The following is a 22,337-nucleotide window of genomic DNA, read 5'->3' as shown; positions in this document are numbered from 1 at the left end:
GGCAGAGCATTCGACTGCAGATCGAGAGGTCTTCGGTTCAAATCCGGGAGCCCCCTCTACCTTTTGCCCAGAAAAGGGAAGCCGGCGAACGTGTTTGCCGATTCTCTCTGATGTGTTTAAAGAGATAGAACGAATAAAAAAAAAAGAAAAAAACCCAGAAAAGCCAAAGGGGGCATAGCTCAGTGGCAGAGCATTCGACTGCAGATCGAGAGGTCTTCGGTTCAAATCCGGGTGCCCCCTCTACCTTTTGCCCAGAAAAGGGAAGCCGGCGAACGTGTTTGCCGATTCTCTCCGATGTGTTTAAAGAGCTAGAACGAATAGAAAAAAAAAATGTAAAAAACGCCAGAAAAACTAAAGGGGGCATAGCTCAGTGGCAGAGCATTCGACTGCAGATCGAGAGGTGTTCGGTTCAAATCCGGGTGCCCCCTCTACCTTTTGCCCAGAAAAGGGAAGCCGGCGAACGTGTTTGCCGATTCTCTCCGATGTGTTTAAAGAGATAGAACGAATAGAAAAAAAATGTAAAAAACGCCAGACAAGCCTAAGGGGGCATAGCTCAGTGGCAGAGCATTCGACTGCAGATCGAGAGGTCTTCGATTCAAATCCGGTTGCCCCCTCTACCTTTTGCCCAGAAAAGGGAAGCCGGCGAACGTGTTTGCCGATTCTCTCTGATGTGTTTAAAGAGATAGAACGAATAGAAAAAAAAAGAAAAAAACCCAGAAAAGCCTAAGGGGGCATAGCTCAGTGGCAGAGCATTCGACTGCAGATCGAGAGGTCTTCGGTTCAAATCCGGTTGCCCCCTCTACCTTTTGCCCAGAAAAGGGAAGCCGGCGAAAGTGTTTGCCGATTCTCTATGATGTGTTGAAAGAGATAGTACGAATAGAAAAAAAAAGAAAAAAACCCAGAAAAGCCAAAGGGGGCATAGCTCAGTGGCAGAGCATTCAACTGCAGATCGAGAGGTCTTCGGTTCAAATCCGGGTGCCCCCTCTACCCTTTGCCAAGAAAAAGGAAGCCGGCGAACGTGTTTTACAATTCTCTCCGATGTGTTTAAAGAGATAGAACGAATAGAAAAAAAAAATGTAAAAAAACAACAGAAAAGCCTAAGGGGGCATAGCTCAGTGGCAGAGCATTAGACTGCAGATCGAGAGGTCCTCGGTTCAAATCCGGGTGCCCCCTCTACCTTTTGCCCAGAAAAGGGAAGCCGGCGAACGTGTTTGCCGATTCTCTCCGATGTGTTTAAAGAGCTAGACCAAATAGAAAAAAAAAATGTAAAAAACGCCAGAAAAGCTAAAGGGGGCATAGCTCAGTGGCAGAGCATTCGACTGCTGATCAAGAGGTCTTCAGTTCAAATCCGCGTGCCCCCTCTACTTTTTGCCAAGAAAAAGGAAGCCGGCGAACGTGTTTTCCGATTCTCTCCGATGTGTTAAAAGAGATAGAACGAATAGAAAAAAAAATGTAAAAAACACCTGAAAAACCAAAGGGGGCATAGCTCAGTGGCAGAGCATTCGACTGCAGATCGAGAGGTCTTCTGTTCAAATCCGGGTGCCCCCTCGACCTTTTGCCCAGAAAAGGGAAGCCGGCGAACGTGTTTGCCGATTCTCTCCGATGTGTTTAAAGAGATAGAACGAATAGAAAAAAAAAATGTAAAAAACGACAGAAAAGCCAAAGGGGGCATAGCTCAGTGGCAGAGCATTCGACTGCAGATCGAGAGGTCTTCGGTTCAAATCCAGGTGCCCCCTCTACCTTTTGCCCAGAAAAGGGAAGCCGGCGAACGTGTTTGCCGATTCTCTCCGATGTGTTTAAAGAGATAGTACGAAGAGAAAAAAAAATGTAAAAAACGCCAGAAAAGCCAAAGGGGGCATAGCTCAGTGGCAGAGCATTCGACTGGAGAATCGAGAGGTCTTTGGTTCAAATCGGGTGCCCCCTCTACATTCTGCCCAGAAAAGGGAAGCCGGCGAACGTGTTTGCCGATTCTCTCCGATGTGTTTAAATAGATAGAACAAATAGAAAAAAAATGAAAAAAAAACAAGAAAAGCAGAAGGGGCTATAGCTCAGTGGCAGAGCATTCGACTGCAGATCGAGAGGTCTTCGGTTCAGATCCGGGTGCCCCCTCCACCTTTTGCCCAGAAAAGGGAAGCCGGCGAACGTGTTTGCCGATTCTCTCTGATGTGTTTAAAGAGATAGAACGAATAGAAAAAAAAAGAAAAAAACCCAGAAAAGCCTAAGGGGGCATAGCTCAGTGGCAGAGCATTCGACTGCAGATCGAGAGGTCTTCGGTTCAAATCCGGTTGCCCCCTCTACCTTTTGCCCAGAAAAGGGAAGCCGGCGAACGTGTTTGCCGATTCTCTATGATGTGTTTAAAGAGATAGTACGAATAGAAAAAAAAAGAAAAAAACCCAGAAAAGCCAAAGGGGGCATAGCTCAGTGGCAGAGCATTGAACTGCAGATCGAGAGGTCTTCGGTTCAAATCCGGGTGCCCCCTCTACCTTTTGCCCAGAAAAGGGAAGCCGGCGAACGTGTTTTTCGATTCTCTCCAATGTGTTTAAAGAGATAGAACGAATAGAAAAAAAAAATGTAAAAAATGGCAAAAGAGCCAAAGATGGTATAGCTCAGTGGCAGAGCATTCGACTGCAGATCGAGAGGTCTTCGGTTCAAATTCAGGTGCCCCCTCTACCTTTTGCCCAGAAAAGGGAAGCCGGCGAACGTGTTTGCCGATTCTCTCCGATGTGTTTAAAGAGATAGTACGAATAGAAAAAAAAAATGTAAAAAACGGCAGAAAAGCCAAAGGGGGCATAGCTCAGTGGCAGAGCATTCGACTGCAGATCGAGAGGTCTTCGGTTCAAATCCGGCTGCCCCCTCTACATTTTGCCCAGAAAAGGGAAGCCGGCGAACGTGTTTGCCGATTCTCTCCGATGTGTTTAAAGAGATAGAACAAATAGAAAAAAAATGAAAAAAAACCAAGAAAAGTCGAAGGGGGTATAGCTCAGTGGCAGAGCATTCGACTGCAGATCGAGAGGTCTTCGGTTCAAATCCGGGTGCCCCCTCTACCTTTTGCCCAGAAAAGCGAAGCCGGCGAACGTGTTTGCCGATTCTCTCCGATGTGTTTAAAGAGCTAGAACGAATAGAAAAAAAAAATGTAAAAAACGCCAGAAAAACTAAAGGGGGCATAGCTCAGTGGCAGAGCATTCGACTGCAGATCGAGAGGTCTTCGGTTCAAATCCGGGTGCCCCCTCTACCTTTTGCCCAGAAAAGGGAAGCCGGCGAACGTGTTTGCCGATTGTCTCTGATGTGTTTAAAGAGATAGAACGAATAGAAAAAAAAAGAAAAAAACCCAGAAAAGCCTAAGGGGGCATAGCTCAGTGGCAGAGCGTTCAACTGCAGATCGAGAGGTCTTCGGTTCAAATCCGGGTGCCCCCTCTACCTTTTGCCAAGAAAAAGGAAGCCGGCGAACGTGTTTTTCGATTCTCTCCGATGTGTTTAAAGAGATAGAACGAATAGAAAAAAAAATGTAAAAAACGCCAGAAAAGCCTAAGGGGGCATAGCTCAGTGGCAGAGCATTCGACTGCAGATCAAGAGGTCTTCGGTTCAAATCCAGGTGCCCCCTCTACCCTTTGCCCAGAAAAGGGAAGCAGGCGAACGTGTTTGCCGATTCTCTCCGATGTGTTTAAAGAGATAGAACGAATAGAAAAAAAAATGTAAAAAACGCTAGAAAAACCAAAGGGGGCATAGCTCAGTGGCAGAGCATTCGACTGCAGATCGAGAGGTCTTCGGTTCAAATCCAGGTGCCCCCTCTACATTTTGCCCAGAAAAGGGAAGCCGGCGAACGTGTTTGCCGATTCTCTCTGATGTGTTTAAAGAGATAGAACGAATAGAAAAAAAAAGAAAAAAACCCAGAAAAGCCAAAGGGGGCATAGCTCAGTGGCAGAGCATTCGACTGCAGATCGAGAGGTCTTCGGTTGAAATCCGGGTGCCCCCTCGACCTTTTGCCAAGAAAAAGGAAGCCGGCGAACGTGTTTTTCGATTCTCTCCGATGTGTTTAAAGAGATAGAACGAATAGAAAAAAAAATGTAAAAAAAAACAAAAAAGCCAAAGATGGTATAGATCAGTGGCAGAGCATTCGACTGCAGATCGAGAGGTCTTCGGTTCAAATCCAGGTGCCCCCTCTACCTTTTGCCCAGAAAAGGGAAGCCGGCGAACGTGTTTGCCGATTCTCTCCGATGTGTTTAAAGAGATAGTACGAATAGAAAAAAAAAATGTAAAAAACGGCAGAAAAGCCAAAGGGGGCATAGCTCAGTGGCAGAGCATTCGACTGCAGATCGAGAGGTCTTCGGTTCAAATCCGGCTGCCCCCTCTACATTTTGCCCAGAAAAGGGAAGCCGGCGAACGTGTTTGCCGATTCTCTCCGATGTGTTTAAAGAGATAGAACAAATAGAAAAAAAATGAAAAAAAACCAAGAAAAGTCGAAGGGGGTATAGCTCAGTGGCAGAGCATTCGACTGCAGATCGAGAGTTCTTCGGTTCAAATCCGGGTGCCCCCTCTACCTTTTGCCCAGAAAAGCGAAGCCGGCGAACGTGTTTGCCGATTCTCTCCGATGTGTTTAAAGAGCTAGAACGAATAGAAAAAAAAAATGTAAAAAACGCCAGAAAAACTAAAGGGGGCATAGCTCAGTGGCAGAGCATTCGACTGCAGATCGAGAGGTCTTCGGTTCAAATCCGGGTGCCCCCTCTACCTTTTGCCCAGAAAAGTGAAGCCGGCGAACGTGTTTGCCGATTCTCTCTGATGTGTTTAAAGAGATAGAACGAATAGAAAAAAAAAGAAAAAAACCCAGAAAAGCCTAAGGGGGCATAGCTCAGTGGCAGAGCGTTCAACTGCAGATCGAGAGGTCTTCGGTTCAAATCCGGGTGCCCCCTCTACCTTTTGCCAAGAAAAAGGAAGCCGGCGAACGTGTTTTTCGATTCTCTCCGATGTGTTTAAAGAGATAGAACGAATAGAAAAAAAAATGTAAAAAACGCCAGAAAAGCCTAAGGGGGCATAGCTCAGTGGCAGAGCATTCGACTGCAGATCGAGAGGTCTTCGGTTCAAATCCGGGTACCCCCTCTACATTTTGCCCAGAAAAGGGAAGCCGGCGAACGTGTTTGCCGATTCTCTCCGATGTGTTTAAAGAGATAGAACGAATAGAAAAAAAAATGTAAAAAACGCCAGAAAAGCCTAAGGGGGCATAGCTCAGTGGCAGAGCATTCAACTGCAGATCAAGAGGTCTTCGGTTCAAATCCGGGTGCCCCCTCTACCTTTTGCCCAGAAAAGGGAAGCCGTGTTTTCCGATTCCCTCCGATGTGTTTTAAGAGATAGAACGAATAGAAAAAAAAAATGTAAAAAACGCCTGAAAAACCAAAGGGGGCATAGCTCAGTGGCAGAGCATTCGACTGCAGATCGAGAGGTCTTCGGTTCAAATCCGGGTACCCCCTCTACATTTTGCCCAGAAAAGGGAAGCCGGCGAACGTGTTTGCCGACTCTCTCCGATGTGTTTAAAGAAATAGAAAAAAAATGAAAAAAACCCAGAAAAGCCGAAGGGGGCATAGCTCAGTGGCAGAGCATTCGACTGCAGATCGAGAGGTCTTCGGTTCAAATCTGGGTGCCCCCTATACATTTTGCCCAGAAAAGGGAAGCCGGCGAACGTGTTTGCCGATTCTCTCCGATGTGTTTAAAGAGCTAGACAGAATAGAAAAAAAAAATGTAAAAAACGCCAGAAAAGCTAAAGGGGGCATAGCTCAGTGTCGGGGCATTCGACTGCAGATCGAGAGGTCTTCGGTTCAAATCCGCGTGTCCCCTCTACCTTTTGCCAAGAAAAAGGAAGCCGGCGAACGTGTTTTTCGATTCTCTCCGATGTGTTTAAAGAGATAGAACGAATAGAAAAAAAAAATGTAAAAAACAACAGAATAGCCAAAGGGGGCATAGCTCAGTGGCAGAGCATTCGACTGCAGATCGAGAGGTCTTCGGTTCAAATCCGGGTGCCCCTTCTACATTTTGCCCAGAAAAGGGAAGCCGGCGAACGTGTTTTCCGATTCCCTCCGATGTGTTTAAAGAGATAGAACGAATAGAAAAAAAAAATGTAAAAAACGCCTGAAAAGCCAAAGGGGGCATAGCTCAGTGGCAGAGCATTCGACTGCAGATCGAGAGGTCTTCGGTTCAAGTCCGGGTGCCCCCTCTACCTTTTGCCCAGAAAAGGGAAGCCGGCGAACGTGTTTGCCGATTCTCTCCGATGTGTTTAAAGAGCTAGAACGAATAGAAAAAAAAAATGTAAAAAACGCTAGAGAAACTAAAAGAGGCATAGCTCAGTGGCAGAGCATTCGACTGCAGATCGAGAGGTCTTCGGTTCAAATCCGGGAGCCCCCTCTACCTTTTGCCCAGAAAAGGGAAGCCGGCGAACGTGTTTGCCGATTCTCTCCGATGTGTTTAAAGAGATAGAACGAATAGAAAAAAAAATGTAAAAAACGCCAGAAAAGCCTAAGGGGGCATAGCTCAGTGGAAGAGCATTCGACTGCAGATCGAGAGGTCTTCGGTTCAAATCCGGGTGCCCCCTCTACCTTTTGCCCAGAAAAGGGAAGCCGGCGAACGTGTTTGCCGATTCTCTCTGATGTGTTTAAAGAGATAGAACGAATAGAAAAAAAAAGAAAAAAACCCAGAAAAGCCAAAGGGGGCATAGCTCAGTGGCAGAGCATTCAACTGCAGATCGAGAGGTCTTCGGTTCAAATCCGGGTGCCTCCTCTACTTTTTGCCAAGAAAAAGGAAGCTGGCGAACGTGTTTTCCGATTCTCTCCGATGTGTTAAAAGAGATAGAACGAATAGAAAAAAAAATGTAAAAAACGCCTGAAAAACCAAAGGGGGCATAGCTCAGTGGCAGAGAATTCGACTGCAGATCGAGAGGTCTTTGGTTCAAATCCGGGTACCCCCTCTACATTTTGCCCAGAAAAGGGAAGCCGGCGAACGTGTTTGCCGATTCTCTCCGATGTGTTTAAAGAGATAGAACGAATAGAAAAAAAAATGTAAAAAACGCCAGAAAAGCCTAAGGGGGCATAGCTCAGTGGCAGAGCATTCGACTGCAGATCAAGAGGTCTTCGGTTCAAATCCGGGTGCCCCCTCTACCTTTTGCCCAGAAAAGGGAAGCCGGCGAACGTGTTTTCCGATTCCCTCCGATGTGTTTAAAGAGATAGAACGAATAGAAAAAAAAAATGTAAAAAACGCCTGAAAAGCCAAAGGGGGCATAGCTCAGTGGCAGAGCATTCGACTGCAGATCGAGAGGTCTTCGGTTCAAATCCGGGTGCCACCTCTACCTTTTGCCTAGAAAAGGGAAGCCGGCGAACGTGTTTGCCGATTCTCTCCGATGTGTTTAAAGAGCTAGAACGAATAGAAAAAAAAAATGTAAAAAACGCCAGAAAAACTAAAGGGGGCATAGCTCAGTGGCAGAGCATTCGACTGCAGATCGAGAGGTCTTCGGTTCAAATCCGGGAGCCCCCTCTACCTTTTGCCCAGAAAAGGGAAGCCGGCAAACGTGTTTGCCGATTCTCTCTGATGTGTTTAAAGAGATAGAACGACTAGAAAAAAAAAGAAAAAAACCCAGAAAAGCCAAAGGGGGCATAGCTCAGTGGCAGAGCATTCAACTGCAGATCGAGAGGTCTTCGGTTCAAATCCGGGTGCCACCTCTACATTTTACCAAGAAAAGGGAAGCCGGCGAACGTGTTTGCCGATTCTCTCCGATGTGTTTAAAGAGATAGAACGAATAGAAAAAAAAAATGTAAAAAACGCCAGAAAGGCCTAAGGGGGCATAGCTCAGTGGCAGAGCATTCGACTGCAGATCAAGAGGTCTTCGGTTCAAATCCGGGTGCCCCCTCTACCTTTTGCCCAGAAAAGGGAAGCCGGCGAACGTGTTTGCCGATTCTCTCCAATGTGTTTAAAGCGATAGAACGAATAGAAAAAAAAATGTAAAAAAGGCTAGAAAAACCAAAGGGGGCATAGCTCAGTGGCAGAGCATTCGACTGCAGATCGAGAGGTCTTCGGTTCAAATCCGGGTGCCCCCTCTACCTTTTGCCCAGAAAAGGGAAGCCGGCGAACGTGTTTGCCGATTCTCTCCGATGTGTTTAAAGAGATAGTACGAATAGAAAAAAAAAATGTAAAAAACGCCAGAAAAGCCAAAGGGGGCATAGCTCAGTGGCAGAGCATTCGACTGCAGATCGAGAGGTCTTCGGTTCAAATCCGGGTGCCCCCTCTACATTTTGCCCAGAAAAGGGAAGCCGGCGAACGTGTTTGCCGATTCTCTCCGATGTGTTTAAAGAGATAGAACAAATAGAAAAAAAATGAAAAAAAATATGAAAAGCCGAAGGGGGTATAGCTCAGTGGCAGAGCATTCGACTGCAGATCGAGAGGTCTTTGGTTCAAATCCGGGTGCCCCCTCTACCTTTTGCCCAGAAAAGGGAAGCCGGCGAACGTGTTTGCCGATTCTCTCCCATGTGTTTAAAGAGCTAGAACGAATAGAAAAAAAAAATGTAAAAAAGCCAGAAAAACTAAAGGGGGCATAGCTCAGTGGCAGAGCATTCGACTGCAGATCGAGAGGTCTTCGGTTCAAATTCGGGAGCCCCCTCTACCTTTTGCCCAGAAAAGGGAAGCCGGCGAACGTGTTTTTCGATTCTCTCCAATGTGTTTAAAGAGATAGAACGAATAGAAAAAAAAAATGTAAAAAATGACAAAAGAGCCAAAGATGGTATAGCTCAGTGGCAGAGCATTCGACTGCAGATCGAGAGGTCTTCGGTTCAAATTCAGGTGCCCCCTCTACCTTTTGCCCAGAAAAGGGAAGCCGGCGAACGTGTTTGCCGATTCTCTCCGATGTGTTTAAAGAGATAGTACGAATAGAAAAAAAAAATGTAAAAAACGGCAGAAAAGCCAAAGGGGGCATAGCTCAGTGGCAGAGCATTCGACTGCAGATCGAGAGGTCTTCGGTTCAAATCCGGCTGCCCCCTCTACATTTTGCCCAGAAAAGGGAAGCCGGCGAACGTGTTTGCCGATTCTCTCCGATGTGTTTAAAGAGATAGAACAAATAGAAAAAAAATGAAAAAAAACCAAGAAAAGTCGAAGGGGGTATAGCTCAGTGGCAGAGCATTCGACTGCAGATCGAGAGGTCTTCGGTTCAAATCCGGGTGCCCCCTCTACCTTTTGCCCAGAAAAGCGAAGCCGGCGAACGTGTTTGCCGATTCTCTCCGATGTGTTTAATGAGCTAGAACGAATAGAAAAAAAAAATGTAAAAAACGCCAGAAAAACTAAAGGGGGCATAGCTCAGTGGCAGAGCATTCGACTGCAGATCGAGAGGTCTTCGGTTCAAATCCGGGTGCCCCCTCTACCTTTTGCCCAGAAAAGTGAAGCCGGCGAACGTGTTTGCCGATTCTCTCTGATGTGTTTAAAGAGATAGAACGAATAGAAAAAAAAAGAAAAAAACCCAGAAAAGCCTAAGGGGGCATAGCTCAGTGGCAGAGCGTTCAACTGCAGATCGAGAGGTCTTCGGTTCAAATCCGGGTGCCCCCTCTACCTTTTGCCAAGAAAAAGGAAGCCGGCGAACGTGTTTGCCGATTCTCTCCGATGTGTTTAAAGAGATTGTACGAAGAGAAAAAAAAAATGTAAAAAACGCCAGAAAAGCCAAAGGGGGCATAGCTCAGTGGCAGAGCATTCGACTGGAGAATCGAGAGGTCTTTGGTTCAAATCGGGTGCCCCCTCTACATTCTGCCCAGAAAAGGGAAGCCGGCGAACGTGTTTGCCGATTCTCTCCGATGTGTTTAAATAGATAGAACAAATAGAAAAAAAATGAAAAAAAAACAAGAAAAGCAGAAGGGGCTATAGCTCAGTGGCAGAGCATTCGACTGCAGATCGAGAGGTCTTCGGTTCAGATCCGTGTGCCCCCTCCACCTTTTGCCCAGAAAAGGGAAGCCGGCGAACGTGTTTGCCGATTCTCTCTGATGTGTTTAAAGAGATAGAACGAATAGAAAAAAAAAGAAAAAAACCCAGAAAAGCCTAAGGGGGCATAGCTCAGTGGCAGAGCATTCGACTGCAGATCGAGAGGTCTTCGGTTCAAATCCGGTTGCCCCCTCTACCTTTTGCCCAGAAAAGGGAAGCCGGCGAACGTGTTTGCCGATTCTCTATGATGTGTTTAAAGAGATAGTACGAATAGAAAAAAAAAGAAAAAAACCCAGAAAAGCCAAAGGGGGCATAGCTCAGTGGCAGAGCATTGAACTGCAGATCGAGAGGTCTTCGGTTCAAATCCGGGTGCCCCCTCTACCTTTTGCCCAGAAAAGGGAAGCCGGCGAACGTGTTTTTCGATTCTCTCCAATGTGTTTAAAGAGATAGAACGAATAGAAAAAAAAAATGTAAAAAATGACAAAAGAGCCAAAGATGGTATAGCTCAGTGGCAGAGCATTCGACTGCAGATCGAGAGGTCTTCGGTTCAAATTCAGGTGCCCCCTCTACCTTTTGCCCAGAAAAGGGAAGCCGGCGAACGTGTTTGCCGATTCTCTCCGATGTGTTTAAAGAGATAGTACGAATAGAAAAAAAAAATGTAAAAAACGGCAGAAAAGCCAAAGGGGGCATAGCTCAGTGGCAGAGCATTCGACTGCAGATCGAGAGGTCTTCGGTTCAAATCCGGCTGCCCCCTCTACATTTTGCCCAGAAAAGGGAAGCCGGCGAACGTGTTTGCCGATTCTCTCCGATGTGTTTAAAGAGATAGAACAAATAGAAAAAAAATGAAAAAAAACCAAGAAAAGTCGAAGGGGGTATAGCTCAGTGGCAGAGCATTCGACTGCAGATCGAGAGGTCTTCGGTTCAAATCCGGGTGCCCCCTCTACCTTTTGCCCAGAAAAGCGAAGCCGGCGAACGTGTTTGCCGATTCTCTCCGATGTGTTTAAAGAGCTAGAACGAATAGAAAAAAAAAATGTAAAAAACGCCAGAAAAACTAAAGGGGGCATAGCTCAGTGGCAGAGCATTCGACTGCAGATCGAGAGGTCTTCGGTTCAAATCCGGGTGCCCTCTCTACCTTTTGCCCAGAAAAGGGAAGCCGGCGAACGTGTTTGCCGATTCTCTCTGATGTGTTTAAAGAGATAGAACGAATAGAAAAAAAAAGAAAAAAACACAGAAAAGCCTAAGGGGGCATAGCTCAGTGGCAGAGCGTTCAACTGCAGATCGAGAGGTCTTCGGTTCAAATCCGGGTGCCCCCTCTACCTTTTGCCAAGAAAAAGGAAGCCGGCGAACGTGTTTTTCGATTCTCTCCGATGTGTTTAAAGAGATAGAACGAATAGAAAAAAAAATGTAAAAAACTCCAGAAAAGCCTAAGGGGGCATAGCTCAGTGGCAGAGCATTCGACTGCAGATCAAGAGGTCTTCGGTTCAAATCCAGGTGCCCCCTCTACCCTTTGCCCAGAAAAGGGAAGCAGGCGAACGTGTTTGCCGATTCTCTCCGATGTGTTTAAAGAGATAGAACGAATAGAAAAAAAAATGTAAAAAACGCTAGAAAAACCAAAGGGGGCATAGCTCAGTGGCAGAGCATTCGACTGCAGATCAAGAGGTCTTCGGTTCAAATCCAGGTGCCCCCTCTACATTTTGCCCAGAAAAGGGAAGCCGGCGAACGTGTTTGCCGATTCTCTCTGATGTGTTTAAAGAGATAGAACGAATAGAAAAAAAAAGAAAAAAACCCAGAAAAGCCAAAGGGGGCATAGCTCAGTGGCAGAGCATTCGACTGCAGATCGAGAGGTCTTCGGTTCAAATCCGGGTGCCCCCTCGACCTTTTGCCAAGAAAAAGGAAGCCGGCGAACGTGTTTTTCGATTCTCTCCGATGTGTTTAAAGAGATAGAACGAATAGAAAAAAAAAATGTAAAAAAAAACAAAAAAGCCAAAGATGGTATAGATCAGTGGCAGAGCATTCGACTGCAGATCGAGAGGTCTTCGGTTCAAATCCAGGTGCCCCCTCTACCTTTTGCCCAGAAAAGGGAAGCCGGCGAACGTGTTTGCCGATTCTCTCCGATGTGTTTAAAGAGATAGTACGAATAGAAAAAAAAAATGTAAAAAACGGCAGAAAAGCCAAAGGGGGCATAGCTCAGTGGCAGAGCATTCGACTGCAGATCGAGAGGTCTTCGGTTCAAATCCGGCTGCCCCCTCTACATTTTGCCCAGAAAAGGGAAGCCGGCGAACGTGTTTGCCGATTCTCTCTGATGTGTTTAAAGAGATAGAACAAATAGAAAAAAAATGAAAAAAAACCAAGAAAAGTCGAAGGGGGTATAGCTCAGTGGCAGAGCATTCGACTGCAGATCGAGAGGTCTTCGGTTCAAATCCGGGTGCCCCCTCTACCTTTTGCCCAGAAAAGCGAAGCCGGCGAACGTGTTTGCCGATTCTCTCCGATGTGTTTAATGAGCTAGAACGAATAGAAAAAAAAAATGTAAAAAACGCCAGAAAAACTAAAGGGGGCATAGCTCAGTGGCAGAGCATTCGACTGCAGATCGAGAGGTCTTCGGTTCAAATCCGGGTGCCCCCTCTACCTTTTGCCCAGAAAAGTGAAGCCGGCGAACGTGTTTGCCGATTCTCTCTGATGTGTTTAAAGAGATAGAACGAATAGAAAAAAAAAGAAAAAAACCCAGAAAAGCCTAAGGGGGCATAGCTCAGTGGCAGAGCGTTCAACTGCAGATCGAGAGGTCTTCGGTTCAAATCCGGGTGCCCCCTCTACCTTTTGCCAAGAAAAAGGAAGCCGGCGAACGTGTTTTTCGATTCTCTCCGATGTGTTTAAAGAGATAGAACGAATAGAAAAAAAAATGTAAAAAACGCCAGAAAAGCCTAAGGGGGCATAGCTCAGTGGCAGAGCATTCGACTGCAGATCGAGAGGTCTTCGGTTCAAATCCGGGTACCCCCTCTACATTTTGCCCAGAAAAGGGAAGCCGGCGAACGTGTTTGCCGATTCTCTCCGATGTGTTTAAAGAGATAGAACGAATAGAAAAAAAAATGTAAAAAACGCCAGAAAAGCCTAAGGGGGCATAGCTCAGTGGCAGAGCATTCAACTGCAGATCAAGAGGTCTTCGGTTCAAATCCGGGTGCCCCCTCTACCTTTTGCCCAGAAAAGGGAAGCCGGCGAACGTGTTTTCCGATTCCCTCCGATGTGTTTAAAGAGATAGAACGAATAGAAAAAAAAAATGTAAAAAACGCCTGAAAAACCAAAGGGGGCATAGCTCAGTGGCAGAGCATTCGACTGCAGATCGAGAGGTCTTCGGTTCAAATCCGGGTACCCCCTCTACATTTTGCCCAGAAAAGGGAAGCCGGCGAACGTGTTTGCCGACTCTCTCCGATGTGTTTAAAGAAATAGAAAAAAAATGAAAAAAACCCAGAAAAGCCGAAGGGGGCATAGCTCAGTGGCAGAGCATTCGACTGCAGATCGAGAGGTCTTCGGTTCAAATCTGGGTGCCCCCTATACATTTTGCCCAGAAAAGGGAAGCCGGCGAACGTGTTTGCCGATTCTCTCCGATGTGTTTAAAGAGCTAGACAGAATAGAAAAAAAAAATGTAAAAAACGCCAGAAAAGCTAAAGGGGGCATAGCTCAGTGTCGGGGCATTCGACTGCAGATCGAGAGGTCTTCGGTTCAAATCCGCGTGTCCCCTCTACCTTTTGCCAAGAAAAAGGAAGCCGGCGAACGTGTTTTTCGATTCTCTCCGATGTGTTTAAAGAGATAGAACGAATAGAAAAAAAAAATGTAAAAAACAACAGAAAAGCCAAAGGGGGCATAGCTCAGTGGCAGAGCATTCGACTGCAGATCGAGAGGTCTTCGGTTCAAATCCGGGTGCCCCCTCTACATTTTGCCCAGAAAAGGGAAGCCGGCGAACGTGTTTTCCGATTCCCTCCGATGTGTTTAAAGAGATAGAACGAATAGAAAAAAAAAATGTAAAAAACGCCTGAAAAGCCAAAGGGGGCATAGCTCAGTGGCAGAGCATTCGACTGCAGATCGAGAGGTCTTCGGTTCAAGTCCGGGTGCCCCCTCTACCTTTTGCCCAGAAAAGGGAAGCCGGCGAACGTGTTTGCCGATTCTCTCCGATGTGTTTAAAGAGCTAGAACGAATAGAAAAAAAAAATGTAAAAAACGCTAGAGAAACTAAAAGAGGCATAGCTCAGTGGCAGAGCATTCGACTGCAGATCGAGAGGTCTTCGGTTCAAATCCGGGAGCCCCCTCTACCTTTTGCCCAGAAAAGGGAAGCCGGCGAACGTGTTTGCCGATTCTCTCCGATGTGTTTAAAGAGATAGAACGAATAGAAAAAAAAATGTAAAAAACGCCAGAAAAGCCTAAGGGGGCATAGCTCAGTGGCAGAGCATTCGACTGCAGATCGAGAGGTCTTCGGTTCAAATCCGGGTGCCCCCTCTACCTTTTGCCCAGAAAAGGGAAGCCGGCGAACGTGTTTGCCGATTCTCTCTGATGTGTTTAAAGAGATAGAACGAATAGAAAAAAAAAGAAAAAAACCCAGAAAAGCCAAAGGGGGCATAGCTCAGTGGCAGAGCATTCAACTGCAGATCGAGAGGTCTTCGGTTCAAATCCGGGTGCCTCCTCTACTTTTTGCCAAGAAAAAGGAAGCTGGCGAACGTGTTTTCCGATTCTCTCCGATGTGTTAAAAGAGATAGAACGAATAGAAAAAAAAATGTAAAAAACGCCTGAAAAACCAAAGGGGGCATAGCTCAGTGGCAGAGCATTCGACTGCAGATCGAGAGGTCTTTGGTTCAAATCCGGGTACCCCCTCTACATTTTGCCCAGAAAAGGGAAGCCGGCGAACGTGTTTGCCGATTCTCTCCGATGTGTTTAAAGAGATAGAACGAATAGAAAAAAAAATGTAAAAAACGCCAGAAAAGCCTAAGGGGGCATAGCTCAGTGGCAGAGCATTCGACTGCAGATCGAGAGGTCTTCGGTTCAAATCCGGGTGCCCCCTCTACCTTTTGCCCAGAAAAGGGAAGCCGGCGAACGTGTTTTCCGATTCCCTCCGATGTGTTTAAAGAGATAGAACGAATAGAAAAAAAAAATGTAAAAAACGCCTGAAAAGCCAAAGGGGGCATAGCTCAGTGGCAGAGCATTCGACTGCAGATCGAGAGGTCTTCGGTTCAAATCCGGGTGCCACCTCTACCTTTTGCCCAGAAAAGGGAAGCCGGCGAACGTGTTTGCCGATTCTCTCCGATGTGTTTAAAGAGCTAGAACGAATAGAAAAAAAAATGTAAAAAACGCCAGAAAAACTAAAGGGGGCATAGCTCAGTGGCAGAGCATTCGACTGCAGATCGAGAGGTCTTCGGTTCAAATCCGGGAGCCCCCTCTACCTTTTGCCCAGAAAAGGGAAGCCGGCAAACGTGTTTGCCGATTCTCTCTGATGTGTTTAAAGAGATAGAACGACTAGAAAAAAAAAGAAAAAAACCCAGAAAAGCCAAAGGGGGCATAGCTCAGTGGCAGAGCATTCAACTGCAGATCGAGAGGTCTTCGGTTCAAATCCAGGTGCCACCTCTACATTTTACCAAGAAAAGGGAAGCCGGCGAACGTGTTTGCCGATTCTCTCCGATGTGTTTAAAGAGATAGAACGAATAGAAAAAAAAAATGTAAAAAACGCCAGAAAGGCCTAAGGGGGCATAGCTCAGTGGCAGAGCATTCGACTGCAGATCAAGAGGTCTTCGGTTCAAATCCGGGTGCCCCCTCTACCTTTTGCCCAGAAAAGGGAAGCCGGCGAACGTGTTTGCCGATTCTCTCCAATGTGTTTAAAGCGATAGAACGAATAGAAAAAAAAATGTAAAAAAGGCTAGAAAAACCAATGGGGGCATAGCTCAGTGGCAGAGCATTCGACTGCAGATCGAGAGGTCTTCGGTTCAAATCCGGGTGCCCCCTCTACCTTTTGCCCAGAAAAGGGAAGCCGGCGAACGTGTTTGCCGATTCTCTCCGATGTGTTTAAAGAGATAGTACGAATAGAAAAAAAAAATGTAAAAAACGCCAGAAAAGCCAAAGGGGGCATAGCTCAGTGGCAGAGCATTCGACTGCAGATCGAGAGGTCTTCGGTTCAAATCCGGGTGCCCCCTCTACATTTTGCCCAGAAAAGGGAAGCCGGCGAACGTGTTTGCCGATTCTCTCCGATGTGTTTAAAGAGATAGAACAAATAGAAAAAAAATGAAAAAAAATAAGAAAAGCCGAAGGGGGTATAGCTCAGTGGCAGAGCATTCGACTGCAGATCGAGAGGTCTTCGGTTCAAATCCGGGTGCCCCCTCTACCTTTTGCCCAGAAAAGGGAAGCCGGCGAACGTGTTTGCCGATTCTCTCCCATGTGTTTAAAGAGCTAGAACGAATAGAAAAAAAAAATGTAAAAAAGCCAGAAAAACTAAAGGGGGCATAGCTCAGTGGCAGAGCATTCGACTGCAGATCGAGAGGTCTTCGGTTCAAATTCGGGAGCCCCCTCTACCTTTTGCCCAGAAAAGGGAAGCCGACGAACGTGTTTGCCGATTCTCTCTGATGTGTTTAAAGAGATAGAACGAATAAAAAAAAAAGAAAAAACCTAGAAAAGCCTAAGGGGGCATAGCTCAGTGGCAGAGCATTCGACTGCAGATCGAGAGGTCTTCGGTTCAAATCCGGGTGCCACCTCTACCTTTTGCCCAGAAAAGGGAAGCCGGCAAACGTGTTTGCCGATTCTCTATGATGTGTTTAAAGAGATAGTACGAATAGAAAAAAAAAGAAAAAAACCAAGAAAAGCCAAAGGGGGCATAGCTCAGTGGCAGAGCATTCAACTGCAGATCGAGAGGTCTTCGTTTCAAATCCGGGTGCCCCCTCTACCTTTTGCCAAGAAAAAGGAAGCCGGCGAACGTGTTTTTCGATTCTCTCCGATGTGTTTAAAGAGATAGAACGAATAGAAAAAAAAAAATGTAAAAAAACGACAGAAAAACCAAAGGGGGCATAGCTCAGTGGCAGAGCATTAGACTGCAGATCGAGAGGTCCTCGGTTCAAATCCGGGTGCCCCCTCTACCTTTTGCCCAGAAAAGGGAAGCCGGCGAACGTGTTTGCCGATTCTCTCCGATGTGTTTAAAGAGCTAGACCGAATAGAAAAAAAAAATGTAAAAAACGCCAGAAAAGCTAAAGGGGGCATAGCTCAGTGGCAGAGCATTCGACTGCAGATTAAGAGGTCTTCGGTTCAAATCCGCGTGCCCCCTCTACTTTTTGCCAAGAAAAAGGAAGCCGGCGAACGTGTTTTCCGATTCTCTCCGATGTGTTAAAAGAGATAGAACGAATAGAAAAAAAAAATGTAAAAAACGCTGGAAAAACCAAAGGGGGCATAGCTCAGTGGCAGAGCATTCGACTGCAGATCGAGAGGTCTTCGGTTCAAATCCGGGTGCCCCCTCGACCTTTTGCCCAGAAAAGGGAAGCCGGCGAACGTGTTTGCCGATTCTCTCCGATGTGTTTAAAGAGATAGAACGAATAGAAAAAAAAAATGTAAAAAACGACAGAAAAGCCAAAGGGGGCATAGCTCAGTGGCAGAGCATTCGACTGCAGATCGAGAGGTCTTCGGTTCAAATCCAGGTGCCCCCTCGACCTTTTGCCCAGAAAAGGGAAGCCGGCGAACGTGTTTGCCGATTCTCTCCGATGTGTTTAAAGAGATAGTACGAATAGAAAAAAAAAATGTAAAAAACGCCAGAAAAGCCAAAGGGGGCATAGCTCAGTGGCAGAGCATTCGACTGCTGAATCGAGAGGTCTTCGGTTCAAATCCGGGTGCCCCCTCTACATTCTGCCCAGAAAAGGGAAGCCGGCGAACGTGTTTGCCGATTCTCTCCGATGTGTTTAAATAGATAGAACAAATAGAAAAAAAATGAAAAAAAAACAAGAAAAGCAGAAGGGGCTATAGCTCAGTGGCAGAGCATTCGACTGCAGATCGAGAGGTCTTCGGTTCAAATCCGGGTGCCCCCTCTACCTTTTGCCCAGAAAAGGGAAGCCGGCGAACGTGTTTGCCGATTCTCTCTGATGTGTTTAAAGAGATAGAACGAATAGAAAAAAAAAGAAAAAAACCCAGAAAAGCCTAAGGGGGCATAGCTCAGTGGCAGAGCATTCGACTGCAGATCGAGAGGTCTTCGGTTCAAATCCAGTTGCCCCCTCTACCTTTTGCCCAGAAAAGGGAAGCCGGCGAACGTGTTTGCCGATTCTCTATGATGTGTTTAAAGAGATAGTACGAATAGAAAAAAAAAGAAAAAAACCCAGAAAAGCCAAAGGGGGCATAGCTCAGTGGCAGAGCATTGAACTGCAGATCGAGAGGTCTTCGGTTCAAATCCGGGTGCCCCCTCTACATTTTGCCCAGAAAAGGGAAGCCGGCGAACGTGTTTGCCGATTCTCTCCGATGTGTTTAAAGAGCTAGACCGAATAGAAAAAAAAAATGTAAAAAACGCCAGAAAAGCTAAAGGGGGCATAGCTCAGTGGCAGAGCATTCGACTGCAGATCGAGAGGTCTTCGGTTCAAATCCGCGTGCCCCCTCTACTTTTTGCCAAGAAAAAGGAAGCCGGCGAACGTGTTTGCCGATTCTCTCTGATGTGTTTAAAGAGGTAGAACGAATAGAAAAAAAAATGTAAAAAACACTAGAAAGGCCAGAGGGGGCATAGCTCAGTGGCAGAGCATTCGACTGCAGATCGAGAGGTCTTCGGTTCAAATCCGGGTGCCCTCTCGACCTTTTGCCCAGAAAAGGGAAGCCGGCGAACGTGTTTGCCGATTCTCTCCGATGTGTTTAAAGAGATAGGACGAATAGAGAAAAAAAATGTAAAAAACGCCAGAAAAGCCAAAGGGGGCATAGCTCAGTGGCAGAGCATTCGACTGCAGATCGAGAGGTCTTCGGTTCAAATCCGGGTGCCCCCTCTACCCTTTGCCCAGAAAAGGGAAGCCGGCGAACGTGTTTGCCGATTCTCTCTGATGTGTTTAAAGAGATAGAACGAATAGAAAAAAAAATGTAAAAAACACTAGAAAGGACAGAGGGGGCATAGCTCAGTGGCAGAGCATTCGACTGTAGATCGAGAGGTCATCGGTTCAAATCCAGGTGCCCCCTCTACCTTTTGCCCAGAAAAGGGAAGCCGGCGAACGTGTTTGCCGATTCTCTCCGATGTGTTTAAAGAGCTAGAACGAATAGAAAAAAAAAATGTAAAAAACGCCAGAAAAACTAAAGGGGGCATAGCTCAGTGGCAGAGCATTCGACTGCAGATCGAGAGGTCTTCGGTTCAAATCCGGGTGCCCCCTCTACCTTTTGCCCAGAAAAGGGAAGCCGGCGAACGTGTTTGCCGATTCTCTCCGATGTGTTTAAAGAGCTAGACCGAATAGAAAAAAAAAATGTAAAAAACATCAGAAAAGCTAAAGGGGGCATAGCTCAGTGGCAGAGCATTCGACTGCAGATCGAGAGGTCTTCGGTTCAAATCCGCGTGCCCCCTCTACATTTTGCCCAGAAAAGGGAAGCCGGCGAACGTGTTTTCCGATTCCCTCAGATGTGTTTAAAGAGATAGAACGAATAGAAAAAAAAAATGTAAAAAAACCCAGAAAAGCCAAAGGGGGCATAGCTCAGTGGCAGAGCATTCGACTGCAGATCGAGAGGTCTTCGGTTCAAATCCGGGTGCCCCCTCTACCTTTTGCCCAGAAAAGGGAAGCCGGCGAACGTGTTTGCCGATTCTTTCCGATGTGTTTAAAGAGCTAGAACGAATAGAAAAAAAAAATGTAAAAAACGCCAGAAAAACTAAAGGGGGCATAGCTCTGTGGCAGAGCATTCGACTGCAGATCGAGAGGTGTTCGGTTCAAATCCGGGTGCCCCCTCTACCTTTTGCCCAGAAAAGGGAAGCCGGCGAACGTGTTTGCCGATTCTCTCTGTGTTTAAAGAGATAGAACGAATAGAAAAAAAAAGAAAAAAACCCAGAAAAGCCTAAGGGGGCATAGCTCAGTGGCAGAGCGTTCAACTGCAGATCGAGAGGTCTTCGGTTCAAATCCGGGTGCCCCCTCTACATTTTGCCCAGAAAAGGGAAGCCGGCGAACGTGTTTTCCGATTCCCTCCGATGTGTTTAAAGAGATAGAACGTATAGAAAAAAAAAATGTAAAAAACGCCTGAAAAGCCAAAGGGGGCATAGCTCAGTGGCAGAGCATTCGACTGCAGATCGAGAGGTCTTCGGTTCAAATCCGGGTGCCCCCTCTACCTTTTGCCCAGAAAAGGGAAGCCGGCGAACGTGTTTGCCGATTCTCTCCGATGTGTTTAAAGAGCTAGAACGAATAGAAAAATAAAATGTAAAAAACGCCAGAAAAACTAAAGGAGGCATAGCTCAGTGGCAGAGCATTCGACTGCAGATCGAGAAGTCTTCGGTTCAAATCCGGGAGCCCCCTCTACCTTTTGCCCAGAAAAGGGAAGCCGGCGAACGTGTTTGCCGATTCTCTCCGATGTGTTTAAAGAGATAGAACGAATAGAAAAAAAAATGTAAAAAACGCCAGAAAAGCCTAAGGGGGCATAGCTCAGTGGCAGAGCATTCGACTGCAGATCGAGAGGTCTTCGGTTCAAATCCGGGTGCCCCCTCTACCTTTTGCCCAGAAAAGTGAAGCCGGCGAACGTGTTTGCCGATTCTCTCTGATATGTTTAAAGAGATAGAACGAATAGAAAAAAAAAGAATAAAACCCAGAAAAGCCAAAGGGGGCATAGCTCAGTGGCAGAGCATTCAACTGCAGATCGAGAGGTCTTCGGTTCAAATCCGGGTGCCCCCTCTACTTTTTGCCAAGAAAAAGGAAGCTGGCGAACGTGTTTTCCGATTCTCTCCGATGTGTTAAAAGAGATAGAACGAATAGAGAAAAAAAATGTAAAAAACGCCTGAAAAACCAAAGGGGGCATAGCTCAGTGGCAGAGCATTCGACTGCAGATCGAGAGGTCTTCGGTTCAAATCCGGGTACCCCCTCTACATTTTGCCCAGAAAAGGGAAGCCGGCGAACGTGTTTGCCGATTCTCTCCGATGTGTTTAAAGAGATAGAACGAATAGAAAAAAAAATGTAAAAAATGCCAGAAAAGAATAAGGGGGCATAGCTCAGTGGCAGAGCATTCGACTGCAGATCGAGAGGTCTTCGGTTCAAATCCGGGTGCCCCCTCTACCTTTTGCCCAGAAAAGGGAAGCCGGCGAACGTGTTTGCCGATTCTCTCCGATGTGTTTAAAGAGATAGAACGAATAGAAAAAAAAAATGTAAAAAACGCCAGAAAAACTAAAGGGGGCATAGCTCAGTGGCAGAGCATTCGACTGCAGATCGAGAGGTCTTCGGATCAAATCCGGGAGCCCCCTCTACCTTTTGCACAGAAAATGGAAGCCGGCGAACGTGTTTGCCGATTCTCTCTGATGTGTTAAAAGAGATAGAACGACTAGAAAAAAAAAGAAAAAAACCCAGAAAAGCCAAAGGGGGCATAGCTCAGTGGCAGAGCATTCAACTGCAGATCAAGAGGTCTTCGGTTCAAATCAGGGTGCCCCCTCTACATTTTACCCAGAAAAGGGAAGACGGCGAACGTGTTTGCCGATTCTCTCCGATGTGTTTAAAGAGATAGAACGAATAGAAAAAAAAAATGTAAAAAACGCCAGAAAGGAATAAGGGGGCATAGCTCAGTGGCAGAGCATTCAACTGCAGATCGAGAGGTCTTCGGTTCAAATCCGGGTGCCCCCTCTACCTTTTGCCCAGAAAAGGGAAGCCGGCGAACGTGTTTGCCGATTCTCTCCAATGTGTTTAAAGAGATAGAACGAATAGAAAAAAAAATGTAAAAAACGCTAGAAAAACCAAAGGGGGCATAGCTCAGTGGCAGAGCATTCGACTGCAGATTGAGAGGTCTTCGGTTCAAATCCGGGTTCCCCCTCTACCTTTTGCCCAGAAAAGGGAAGCCGGCGAGCGTGTTTGCCGATTCTCTCCGATGTGTTTAAAGAGATAGAACGAATAGAAAAAAAAAATGTAAAAAATGCCTGAAAAGCCAAAGGGGGCATAGCTCAGTGGCAGAGCATTCAACTGCAGATCGAGAGGTCTTCGGTTCAAATCCGGGTGCCCTCTCTACCTTTTGCCCAGAAAAGGGAAGCTGGCGAACGTGTTTGCCGATTCTCTCCTATGTGTTTAAAGAGATAGAACGAATAGGAAAAAAAAATGTAAAAAACACCAGAAAAGCCAAAGGGGGCATAGCTCAGTGGCAGAGCATTCGACTGCAGATCGTAGAGGTCTTCGGTTCAAATCCGGGTGCCCCCTCTACCTTTTGCCCAGAAAAGGGAAGCCGGCGAACGTGTTTGCCGATTCTCTCCGATGTGTTTAAAGA

General features: G+C 46.4%; 50 non-coding genes across 50 annotated transcripts; all 50 read left to right on the top strand.

The window, feature by feature from the left end:
- The first annotated feature begins 168 nt into the window (after nt 1-168).
- On the top strand, nt 169-240 carry TRNAC-GCA (transfer RNA cysteine (anticodon GCA)). The gene has a single exon. It is a non-coding gene; the product is annotated as a tRNA-Cys (tRNA).
- Nucleotides 241-727: 487 nt separating this feature from the next.
- TRNAC-GCA (transfer RNA cysteine (anticodon GCA)) lies at nt 728-799 on the top strand. The gene has a single exon. It is a non-coding gene; the product is annotated as a tRNA-Cys (tRNA).
- Nucleotides 800-1,101: 302 nt separating this feature from the next.
- Nucleotides 1,102-1,173, top strand: TRNAC-GCA (transfer RNA cysteine (anticodon GCA)). Its single transcript has one exon. It is a non-coding gene; the product is annotated as a tRNA-Cys (tRNA).
- Nucleotides 1,174-1,664: 491 nt separating this feature from the next.
- TRNAC-GCA (transfer RNA cysteine (anticodon GCA)) lies at nt 1,665-1,736 on the top strand. Its single transcript has one exon. It is a non-coding gene; the product is annotated as a tRNA-Cys (tRNA).
- A 486-nt stretch (nt 1,737-2,222) lies between these two features.
- Nucleotides 2,223-2,294, top strand: TRNAC-GCA (transfer RNA cysteine (anticodon GCA)). Its single transcript has one exon. It is a non-coding gene; the product is annotated as a tRNA-Cys (tRNA).
- A 489-nt stretch (nt 2,295-2,783) lies between these two features.
- Nucleotides 2,784-2,855, top strand: TRNAC-GCA (transfer RNA cysteine (anticodon GCA)). The gene has a single exon. It is a non-coding gene; the product is annotated as a tRNA-Cys (tRNA).
- Nucleotides 2,856-2,969: 114 nt separating this feature from the next.
- TRNAC-GCA (transfer RNA cysteine (anticodon GCA)) lies at nt 2,970-3,041 on the top strand. The gene has a single exon. It is a non-coding gene; the product is annotated as a tRNA-Cys (tRNA).
- Nucleotides 3,042-3,157: 116 nt separating this feature from the next.
- On the top strand, nt 3,158-3,229 carry TRNAC-GCA (transfer RNA cysteine (anticodon GCA)). The gene has a single exon. It is a non-coding gene; the product is annotated as a tRNA-Cys (tRNA).
- A 487-nt stretch (nt 3,230-3,716) lies between these two features.
- Nucleotides 3,717-3,788, top strand: TRNAC-GCA (transfer RNA cysteine (anticodon GCA)). The gene has a single exon. It is a non-coding gene; the product is annotated as a tRNA-Cys (tRNA).
- Nucleotides 3,789-4,276: 488 nt separating this feature from the next.
- On the top strand, nt 4,277-4,348 carry TRNAC-GCA (transfer RNA cysteine (anticodon GCA)). Its single transcript has one exon. It is a non-coding gene; the product is annotated as a tRNA-Cys (tRNA).
- Nucleotides 4,349-4,650: 302 nt separating this feature from the next.
- Nucleotides 4,651-4,722, top strand: TRNAC-GCA (transfer RNA cysteine (anticodon GCA)). Its single transcript has one exon. It is a non-coding gene; the product is annotated as a tRNA-Cys (tRNA).
- Nucleotides 4,723-5,942: 1,220 nt separating this feature from the next.
- Nucleotides 5,943-6,014, top strand: TRNAC-GCA (transfer RNA cysteine (anticodon GCA)). The gene has a single exon. It is a non-coding gene; the product is annotated as a tRNA-Cys (tRNA).
- A 116-nt stretch (nt 6,015-6,130) lies between these two features.
- Nucleotides 6,131-6,202, top strand: TRNAC-GCA (transfer RNA cysteine (anticodon GCA)). Its single transcript has one exon. It is a non-coding gene; the product is annotated as a tRNA-Cys (tRNA).
- A 303-nt stretch (nt 6,203-6,505) lies between these two features.
- Nucleotides 6,506-6,577, top strand: TRNAC-GCA (transfer RNA cysteine (anticodon GCA)). The gene has a single exon. It is a non-coding gene; the product is annotated as a tRNA-Cys (tRNA).
- A 675-nt stretch (nt 6,578-7,252) lies between these two features.
- TRNAC-GCA (transfer RNA cysteine (anticodon GCA)) lies at nt 7,253-7,324 on the top strand. Its single transcript has one exon. It is a non-coding gene; the product is annotated as a tRNA-Cys (tRNA).
- A 676-nt stretch (nt 7,325-8,000) lies between these two features.
- Nucleotides 8,001-8,072, top strand: TRNAC-GCA (transfer RNA cysteine (anticodon GCA)). The gene has a single exon. It is a non-coding gene; the product is annotated as a tRNA-Cys (tRNA).
- A 116-nt stretch (nt 8,073-8,188) lies between these two features.
- TRNAC-GCA (transfer RNA cysteine (anticodon GCA)) lies at nt 8,189-8,260 on the top strand. The gene has a single exon. It is a non-coding gene; the product is annotated as a tRNA-Cys (tRNA).
- A 113-nt stretch (nt 8,261-8,373) lies between these two features.
- TRNAC-GCA (transfer RNA cysteine (anticodon GCA)) lies at nt 8,374-8,445 on the top strand. The gene has a single exon. It is a non-coding gene; the product is annotated as a tRNA-Cys (tRNA).
- Nucleotides 8,446-8,936: 491 nt separating this feature from the next.
- TRNAC-GCA (transfer RNA cysteine (anticodon GCA)) lies at nt 8,937-9,008 on the top strand. Its single transcript has one exon. It is a non-coding gene; the product is annotated as a tRNA-Cys (tRNA).
- Nucleotides 9,009-9,122: 114 nt separating this feature from the next.
- On the top strand, nt 9,123-9,194 carry TRNAC-GCA (transfer RNA cysteine (anticodon GCA)). The gene has a single exon. It is a non-coding gene; the product is annotated as a tRNA-Cys (tRNA).
- A 116-nt stretch (nt 9,195-9,310) lies between these two features.
- Nucleotides 9,311-9,382, top strand: TRNAC-GCA (transfer RNA cysteine (anticodon GCA)). Its single transcript has one exon. It is a non-coding gene; the product is annotated as a tRNA-Cys (tRNA).
- A 672-nt stretch (nt 9,383-10,054) lies between these two features.
- On the top strand, nt 10,055-10,126 carry TRNAC-GCA (transfer RNA cysteine (anticodon GCA)). Its single transcript has one exon. It is a non-coding gene; the product is annotated as a tRNA-Cys (tRNA).
- Nucleotides 10,127-10,615: 489 nt separating this feature from the next.
- TRNAC-GCA (transfer RNA cysteine (anticodon GCA)) lies at nt 10,616-10,687 on the top strand. Its single transcript has one exon. It is a non-coding gene; the product is annotated as a tRNA-Cys (tRNA).
- Nucleotides 10,688-10,801: 114 nt separating this feature from the next.
- On the top strand, nt 10,802-10,873 carry TRNAC-GCA (transfer RNA cysteine (anticodon GCA)). Its single transcript has one exon. It is a non-coding gene; the product is annotated as a tRNA-Cys (tRNA).
- A 116-nt stretch (nt 10,874-10,989) lies between these two features.
- Nucleotides 10,990-11,061, top strand: TRNAC-GCA (transfer RNA cysteine (anticodon GCA)). The gene has a single exon. It is a non-coding gene; the product is annotated as a tRNA-Cys (tRNA).
- Nucleotides 11,062-11,733: 672 nt separating this feature from the next.
- TRNAC-GCA (transfer RNA cysteine (anticodon GCA)) lies at nt 11,734-11,805 on the top strand. The gene has a single exon. It is a non-coding gene; the product is annotated as a tRNA-Cys (tRNA).
- Nucleotides 11,806-12,109: 304 nt separating this feature from the next.
- TRNAC-GCA (transfer RNA cysteine (anticodon GCA)) lies at nt 12,110-12,181 on the top strand. The gene has a single exon. It is a non-coding gene; the product is annotated as a tRNA-Cys (tRNA).
- Nucleotides 12,182-12,295: 114 nt separating this feature from the next.
- On the top strand, nt 12,296-12,367 carry TRNAC-GCA (transfer RNA cysteine (anticodon GCA)). Its single transcript has one exon. It is a non-coding gene; the product is annotated as a tRNA-Cys (tRNA).
- Nucleotides 12,368-12,483: 116 nt separating this feature from the next.
- Nucleotides 12,484-12,555, top strand: TRNAC-GCA (transfer RNA cysteine (anticodon GCA)). Its single transcript has one exon. It is a non-coding gene; the product is annotated as a tRNA-Cys (tRNA).
- Nucleotides 12,556-13,782: 1,227 nt separating this feature from the next.
- TRNAC-GCA (transfer RNA cysteine (anticodon GCA)) lies at nt 13,783-13,854 on the top strand. Its single transcript has one exon. It is a non-coding gene; the product is annotated as a tRNA-Cys (tRNA).
- A 116-nt stretch (nt 13,855-13,970) lies between these two features.
- TRNAC-GCA (transfer RNA cysteine (anticodon GCA)) lies at nt 13,971-14,042 on the top strand. Its single transcript has one exon. It is a non-coding gene; the product is annotated as a tRNA-Cys (tRNA).
- A 303-nt stretch (nt 14,043-14,345) lies between these two features.
- On the top strand, nt 14,346-14,417 carry TRNAC-GCA (transfer RNA cysteine (anticodon GCA)). The gene has a single exon. It is a non-coding gene; the product is annotated as a tRNA-Cys (tRNA).
- A 487-nt stretch (nt 14,418-14,904) lies between these two features.
- TRNAC-GCA (transfer RNA cysteine (anticodon GCA)) lies at nt 14,905-14,976 on the top strand. Its single transcript has one exon. It is a non-coding gene; the product is annotated as a tRNA-Cys (tRNA).
- Nucleotides 14,977-15,092: 116 nt separating this feature from the next.
- Nucleotides 15,093-15,164, top strand: TRNAC-GCA (transfer RNA cysteine (anticodon GCA)). The gene has a single exon. It is a non-coding gene; the product is annotated as a tRNA-Cys (tRNA).
- A 675-nt stretch (nt 15,165-15,839) lies between these two features.
- On the top strand, nt 15,840-15,911 carry TRNAC-GCA (transfer RNA cysteine (anticodon GCA)). The gene has a single exon. It is a non-coding gene; the product is annotated as a tRNA-Cys (tRNA).
- Nucleotides 15,912-16,027: 116 nt separating this feature from the next.
- On the top strand, nt 16,028-16,099 carry TRNAC-GCA (transfer RNA cysteine (anticodon GCA)). The gene has a single exon. It is a non-coding gene; the product is annotated as a tRNA-Cys (tRNA).
- Nucleotides 16,100-16,212: 113 nt separating this feature from the next.
- On the top strand, nt 16,213-16,284 carry TRNAC-GCA (transfer RNA cysteine (anticodon GCA)). Its single transcript has one exon. It is a non-coding gene; the product is annotated as a tRNA-Cys (tRNA).
- A 298-nt stretch (nt 16,285-16,582) lies between these two features.
- On the top strand, nt 16,583-16,654 carry TRNAC-GCA (transfer RNA cysteine (anticodon GCA)). Its single transcript has one exon. It is a non-coding gene; the product is annotated as a tRNA-Cys (tRNA).
- Nucleotides 16,655-16,957: 303 nt separating this feature from the next.
- Nucleotides 16,958-17,029, top strand: TRNAC-GCA (transfer RNA cysteine (anticodon GCA)). Its single transcript has one exon. It is a non-coding gene; the product is annotated as a tRNA-Cys (tRNA).
- A 304-nt stretch (nt 17,030-17,333) lies between these two features.
- On the top strand, nt 17,334-17,405 carry TRNAC-GCA (transfer RNA cysteine (anticodon GCA)). Its single transcript has one exon. It is a non-coding gene; the product is annotated as a tRNA-Cys (tRNA).
- Nucleotides 17,406-17,521: 116 nt separating this feature from the next.
- Nucleotides 17,522-17,593, top strand: TRNAC-GCA (transfer RNA cysteine (anticodon GCA)). Its single transcript has one exon. It is a non-coding gene; the product is annotated as a tRNA-Cys (tRNA).
- Nucleotides 17,594-18,454: 861 nt separating this feature from the next.
- TRNAC-GCA (transfer RNA cysteine (anticodon GCA)) lies at nt 18,455-18,526 on the top strand. The gene has a single exon. It is a non-coding gene; the product is annotated as a tRNA-Cys (tRNA).
- A 115-nt stretch (nt 18,527-18,641) lies between these two features.
- TRNAC-GCA (transfer RNA cysteine (anticodon GCA)) lies at nt 18,642-18,713 on the top strand. Its single transcript has one exon. It is a non-coding gene; the product is annotated as a tRNA-Cys (tRNA).
- A 116-nt stretch (nt 18,714-18,829) lies between these two features.
- Nucleotides 18,830-18,901, top strand: TRNAC-GCA (transfer RNA cysteine (anticodon GCA)). The gene has a single exon. It is a non-coding gene; the product is annotated as a tRNA-Cys (tRNA).
- Nucleotides 18,902-19,204: 303 nt separating this feature from the next.
- TRNAC-GCA (transfer RNA cysteine (anticodon GCA)) lies at nt 19,205-19,276 on the top strand. Its single transcript has one exon. It is a non-coding gene; the product is annotated as a tRNA-Cys (tRNA).
- Nucleotides 19,277-19,392: 116 nt separating this feature from the next.
- On the top strand, nt 19,393-19,464 carry TRNAC-GCA (transfer RNA cysteine (anticodon GCA)). Its single transcript has one exon. It is a non-coding gene; the product is annotated as a tRNA-Cys (tRNA).
- A 116-nt stretch (nt 19,465-19,580) lies between these two features.
- On the top strand, nt 19,581-19,652 carry TRNAC-GCA (transfer RNA cysteine (anticodon GCA)). The gene has a single exon. It is a non-coding gene; the product is annotated as a tRNA-Cys (tRNA).
- Nucleotides 19,653-20,138: 486 nt separating this feature from the next.
- On the top strand, nt 20,139-20,210 carry TRNAC-GCA (transfer RNA cysteine (anticodon GCA)). Its single transcript has one exon. It is a non-coding gene; the product is annotated as a tRNA-Cys (tRNA).
- A 303-nt stretch (nt 20,211-20,513) lies between these two features.
- TRNAC-GCA (transfer RNA cysteine (anticodon GCA)) lies at nt 20,514-20,585 on the top strand. The gene has a single exon. It is a non-coding gene; the product is annotated as a tRNA-Cys (tRNA).
- A 488-nt stretch (nt 20,586-21,073) lies between these two features.
- TRNAC-GCA (transfer RNA cysteine (anticodon GCA)) lies at nt 21,074-21,145 on the top strand. Its single transcript has one exon. It is a non-coding gene; the product is annotated as a tRNA-Cys (tRNA).
- The last annotated feature ends 1,192 nt before the right edge of the window (nt 21,146-22,337 follow it).

The sequence above is a fragment of the Staurois parvus genome, unplaced genomic scaffold (assembly GCF_062004578.1).
Source record: "Staurois parvus isolate SC_StPar_1 unplaced genomic scaffold, SC_StPar_1.0 ptg000011l, whole genome shotgun sequence".
Classification (NCBI taxonomy): Eukaryota; Metazoa; Chordata; class Amphibia; order Anura; family Ranidae; genus Staurois; species Staurois parvus.
This window is presented reverse-complemented; position numbering and strand designations above follow the sequence as displayed.